Source organism: Octopus bimaculoides, chromosome 1, assembly GCF_001194135.2.
Source record: "Octopus bimaculoides isolate UCB-OBI-ISO-001 chromosome 1, ASM119413v2, whole genome shotgun sequence".
NCBI lineage: Eukaryota > Metazoa > Mollusca > Cephalopoda > Octopoda > Octopodidae > Octopus > Octopus bimaculoides.
Window position 1 is genome coordinate 24,194,583 of NC_068981.1, and position 6,682 is coordinate 24,201,264.

The window sequence follows — 6,682 nt, forward strand, 5'->3', positions numbered from 1 at the left end:
AGAGAGAGAGAGAGAGAGAGAGAGAGAGAGAGAGAGAGAGAGAGAGAGAGACAATCTGGTCGCTTTCTTTTCCTTTATGGTCTAGAGGGGATTTATTAATAATATAAAAGCCTTTTTTAACGCAGACACCGGTCTGGAAATCCTTTATTAATTTGTTTATTTATCCAACTAGCTATTTATTATTTTTTAAATTCTTGTCGAGGATACAGTAATCTTTTTCGATCCACTACGTGAATAATCCTTTCTGTTATAGGCACAAGAGCTGAAGTTTTGGCAAGGGCTCTTTTCGGTTACATCGGCCACACTGCTTCAGTGGAATTTATTTCATCGACTCCGAAAGTCGACCTCGACAGAATTTGATCTTAGAACGCCTCATCCCGAAGAAATGTCTAAGTATATTGTACAATGTGATAACGATACTGCAAGCTCGCCGCTTTCCACTATGGGAATAATATTATTTCTTTTGCCCCAAGAGAGATGAAAGGAATAGTCGCCCTTGATAGGACCTGAACTCTAGACGCAAAAAAGCAAATCATAATAAATACCACGTGGTATTTTGTCAGTTGCTTCGCTGATTTTATTCCGAGCAAACTGCTACATTTTATTGGATTCAGAGATTAGTCGAAGATTAAGGATTTTCTTTATCTGTTGGGTCGGATAGCGAAATCTGGAAGTCAATCTATGGCCAAAACCTTTCCTTATGAAAATAAACTCCGCAGTTTATATTATTTATTGAGTGCGTTTTTAACTGAAGTTTGGTTGCCTTTCTGTACATTTATGCGCGCGCGCACACACGCACAGACACACACACACACACACACACATATATATATATTCTTTTACTCTTTTACTTGTTTCAGTCATTTGACTGCGGCCATGCTGAAGCACCGCCATTTAGTCGAGCAAATCGACCTCAGGACTTATTCTTTGTAAACCTAGTACTTATTCTAATCGGTCTCTGTTGCTGAACCGCTAAATTACGGGGACGTAAACACACCAGCATTGGTTGTCAAGCGATGTTAGGGGGGACAAACACAGACACACAAATATATACGCACACACATACATATATACGACGGGCTTCTTTCAGTTTCCATCTACCAAATCCACTCACAAGGCTTTGGTCGACCCGAGGCTATAGTGGAAGACACTTGCCCAAGGTGCCACGCAGTGGGACTGAATCCGGAACTATGTGGTTCGTAGGCAAGCTACCTACCACACAGTCACTCCTACGCAATAAGTCCCCCCGTGTCCCTCCCCCGTTATATAAGCGCAGGAGTGGCTGTGTGGTAAAAAGCTTGCTTCTCAACCACATTGTTCCTGGTTCAATCCGACTGCATGGCACCTTGGGAAAGTGTCTTCTACTATAGCCTCGGGTCGGCCAAAACCTTGTGAGTGGATTTGGTAGACGGAAACTGAAAGAAGCCCGTCATATATACTAGCAGTACTACCTGCTGTTGATCGAGTAATTACTTCTACTTTTTCTCGGGAGCCACATTCAATGTGTTATTATATAAATATATAGATTTACTCCTCCCGTATGTGTGTATTTTATAAGAAAAAATATGTAATAATTGAAGTAGGAAAAAGATCAATTTCATACACGAACTTTTGTTTGTTTATTATATGATAATAATGAGCTGTGTTATTTTATATATCAATACAATAATGGCGATTATATAATACACAAGGTTTTGGTCGACACGGTGCTGTAATGAAAGAGAATTATCCAACGTGTCGCACAGTGGGACTGAACGCAAGGCGACATGGTTGGAAAGCAAGCTTCTCAACAACACAGCCACGCCTATAAATGAGAAATACATTTTGGATAATATACTCCTTGATATAATATGCTTCACAAAAAGATGGGATGTTTTCGGCAAGAAGACATTTAATTTTAATATTTACTAGAGCAACACAAGGACTAACAACGCTACACCATACAGGGTGTTCCAGAATTAACTATCTGTTTGAATGAAATTGGGCAAATTTTTAAAAAATACTGACGGAATTTTATGTTTATTACCAAAACAAATAGATTTATAAATCTTACGACAAACTTTTATTGAAAATTTTCAACATGTCTGTATATCTGCATACTTCAAATCTCTCCTTAGCGTTGTGAAACACATTTTGAAGCATTTCAGGAGTTAGATCCTGCACTGCTAACTGAATGTGTTCTTTAAGCTCAGCTAAACGATTGCTCCACCATAGGATGGAGGTAAAGAAAATGATTGCTGCCAAATTAAAAAAAAAAAACTGTCATGGACAAATAAGAGGGGTCCAACTGGAATGAAAATAAAATTATTTACAAAATTCAAAATTTATACACTTTTAACACATATTAAATATAACATAAATAAAAGTGAGTTTTTTTTTTAAATGCATCCGATTTCACTCAAATCCTCATTAATTCTGGGACACCCTGTAATTACTCGTCCGACTAAACGGGGGAGGGACACGGGGGGGGGGCCTAATTGCAAGTGGTGAGCGTGGCTTCTGGAAGTGATCACCCGGTCAAACTTGAATGGCTGTGAGCCACAACAGTTAGCAGTTTGTGTTTTTGTATGAACATTTTGCATTATATAATTCAGACACCGATGACATAGAAAGCAGACATGCAGCCGGGCCATGCTGCGTTGCGCAGGATTGGAAACGTGAAACAGCAACAGGGCACTTCTGGAGAATGGATAAATGGGTTTGCTGTGCCTTTATCCAGCTACACACACACGTACATAGCCTGGTGGTGCGTGGGATGGTAACATGAAGCATTAACAGGGCGCTGACAAAACTTTTAATATTCTTCTCATTCCCTCTGCTAAATTGCCAAGAGTTTCCATGAAATATTATACGCTACTTATAATGCATGAGTAGTGTCAATATTTTATCGTCGGAAAATGGCCTAAAACAAAGAATAAACCCAGTGCAGAATACTTAAATCGGATTAATCTGCATTTCGGGGTGGGGGACATAGTCGGTGTCAGAAATTTGTTTTAGTCAACAGCAATTCGAGGAGCTTGATTAATGTTTGTTGCAAATTTGGAGGAAAGCGACTGGATACTATTCAAGTTACAGGCCTTAACGCTAAGAAAATGCTTTAAAATGCAGGTTATCTGCTCCTGAGCCTACATTAGGCAAAAAGTTGAATATCATTTTGACCAATGATACTCCAGGGACCCTATGTAATGCATGTATAAAATTTCATTAAAATCGGTTTGGTGGATCTCGAGTTTTAACGACATGACAAACACACAAACAGACACACATATATAGACATATATGTATGTATTTGTGTGTCTGTGTTTGTCTCCCATCATCGCTTTACAACCGGTGTTGGTGTGTTTACGTCCCGTAAGTTAGTGGTTCGGCAAAAGACCTTAATAGAATAACTGTTACGCTTACAAAGAATAAGTCTTGGGGTCAATTTATTCGACTAAAGGCAGTGCTCCACCACGGCCGCTGTCAAATGACTAAAACAAAATAAAAGAGTAAAAGAATATATGTGTCTGTAGGTATATATATATAATTTCCAGGATTCAAGAGAATCAGGTACTCAAATAATAAAGCACCAACTCTCTGGCCGAATTTGGGTCGCTCGAGTCAAATTCTTCTGTTCATCAATAAAAGAAAACACGTCTGAAACAGCTGTAGTGAACCACAATCCATCTGTTGTTATTTGTTTATATGTATGTATATATGTATGTATGTATGCTAGGAATATCATTGCAAGAGCATATCCGAAATGAAATAATTCGAGAAGAGAACGGAGTGGGTGACGTGATTGCAGAATACTCAAAGCCCAGTTCCTTTGAGCCGGTCATGTCACATGGTTAACTGACAACAGGTGGATCCGTACAGTTGCCGAGTGATAGACAAGAGATAGCAAGAGGCCTCTTGGAAGGCCTCTACGACGATGGGAATACAATTTAATTAAACTATTTGGACCAAGATGGAAAGAAATAGACCAATAAAAAAAAAATTGGAACCGCATCGTGACCAGCGATGAATAATATCACTCGATAATCTGGTTGAATTAGGTTATCAGATTTTCATAACATCATAATTACATATAATCTTTACGTGTGTTTCATTGGAGATTACTTGTATGTTTTGCAGTAATCATTACGTAGACATTTGCATAATCATATTGAAACGCCGGATCCTCAGTATATATATATGTGTGTATTTACATATAATAGGTAAACGTACACAAGCACACACACGCACAAACGAAAGAAGAAACACTCAACACATGTTTTGAGAGTTACATGCATTGATTAAAACAGTCTGATTCGGGTTCCGTTGTACTTAAAGTTTCAAGGCCCCAAACGGAAATGCCTCCTGTTAGGGGCTTTGAAACTTTATGCAGCACGGAACCCGAATTAAACTGTTTTGAACAGTATATATATATATATATATATATATATATATATATATACAGTTCAAAATATATACATATAGGCGTAGGAGTGGCTGTGTGGTAAGTAGTTCCGGGTTCAATCCCACTGCATGGTACCTTGGGCAAGTGTCTTCTATTATAGCCTCGGGCCGACCGAGGCCTTGTGAGTGGATTTGGTAGACAGAAACTGAAAGAAGGCCGTCGTATATATGTATATATGTATGTGTGTGTATATGTTTGTGTGTCTGTGTTTGTCCTCTCAACATCACTTGACAACCGATGCTGATATGTTTACGTCCCCGTAACTTGGCGGTTCGGCAAAAGAGACCGATAGAATAAGTACTAGGCCTACAAAGAATAAATCCTGTGGTCAATTTACTCGACTGAAGGTGGTGCTCCAGCATGGCTACAGTCAAATGATTGAAACAAGTAAAAGAGTAAAAGAGTAAAAGAGATATATATACGTACATGCATGCGTAACTACATATACATAAATATATGTATATACGTGTTTTCAGTTTGTATGTTTGTGTGTATGCATGCATGTACGTATATATCTCTGTAAACTAGTGTGAACACATTATCTGAAGCATGCTGCATCCAGCTGTGAGATTACACTTTATAAATAGTGGTTAATAAAAGATGTACTTTTTAAATGTTTGTGTATCTTTAACGTTTTTTATTAGTAACACAGCTATGTTCCAGTTTAATTGCATAAGAAAGTGTTTTTTTTTTCTATAAGACTTGAGCAGTTTGTTTGGAACAATATATTTCTAAATTCATTTTTTGTCGACATTCTTAAACTTATCATTAGGATAAAGAGTGGTGTTGATTTCTATAATGCTTCTTTCATAGCAAGCGATATTAATTTCTTTTTACGTAGACTTTTCCCACCAGATTTAGAACGTTAAATTTCCACATTACCAGCCATATTTTTTTACTATCAAAATTGCGTATCTGTAGTCACGTGCTTATGCTGTTTGTGACGCGTGTATTTTCCATACACATTGTTTTAGCTCTTTGTTTTAGCATCGTGTTGTACTTCACGATGAGTCTACGAGAGAGAGTATATGTATTATGCCCTTATGGCCAATATAATATCATAAATGACATTGTTTATTTGTTGCTTGTTCTCGGGTTTACATGCGTGTTGTATATTGTTAATAATGAGACTTTAGATTTTTATGTTTTCGTAATGTACTAAATGTCAGTTTATAACTCAGTGTTATACGCTTAGTGTTTCATTTTATGAGATTTCTGATGCGTTCGTCTGTTCTATGCATTTAGTTCACATCATACAGTTAAGTAATTTGTCTATTTTAGTAGTAGTAACACATGGTATGATTGGTGCACAGCATTTTTGTCTATATTCATCAGCAACTTGATGACTGGTTTATAAGAATATTCGTTGTTAATTAGTGTTTAGTTCTATTCTGTATGTTCCTTTATCTAATGGTTCATATGTGAAAGAGAATCTAATTGCTCTCCTAAATAGCGATTTTACTTATAAGTGCATTCGCTATCTCCAAGTAGATATATGCATTTATTTGTGTTTTTGATGTATATTGACGTAATAGAAATTGGTTTGAAATTTTAGAACAAATCCAGCAGTTTCGGGATTTGGAGTAAGTCTATTACATGGACGCCAGATCACAACTGGTACGTATTTTATCGATCCCGACAAGATGAAATGCAATGTCGACCTCGACGGAATTTGTTCTCTTAGCATAAAGATGGACAAATTGCCACAATGCATTTTACCCGGCGGGGCTAACGATTCTGCCAGCTCGCCGCCTATTGCCGTAATACATATTGACTTATAGGGCGGCGAGCTGGCAGAATGGTTAGCACGCTGGGCAAAATGCTGAGCGGTATTTCGTCTGCCGTTACGTTCAGAGTTCAAATTCCGCCGAGGTCGATTTGGCTTTCATCCTTTCTCAGTCGATTAAATAAGTACCAGTTACGCACTGGGGTCGATGTAAGCGACTTAATTCCTTTGTCTGTCCTTGCTTGTCCCCTCTATTTTTAGCCCATTGTGGGCAACAACGAAATAAATATATATTGATTTATGATATGTAAATCTTACGGTTTAATTACGGGCCTCGTAGCTTCAGCGCTAATCTTCAAAAATCCTAATTGCAAAGTCTGCATGAAAAAAAAAAAACTGCTTACTATGAAAGACGTAGTGCAGATGCCAACGCTCATTCATATTCTGATTGGGTGTTTTGAGATAATTTAAAAGCATTGATTAAAATGCAGCAAATAAGTTGCGACGGTTTTATA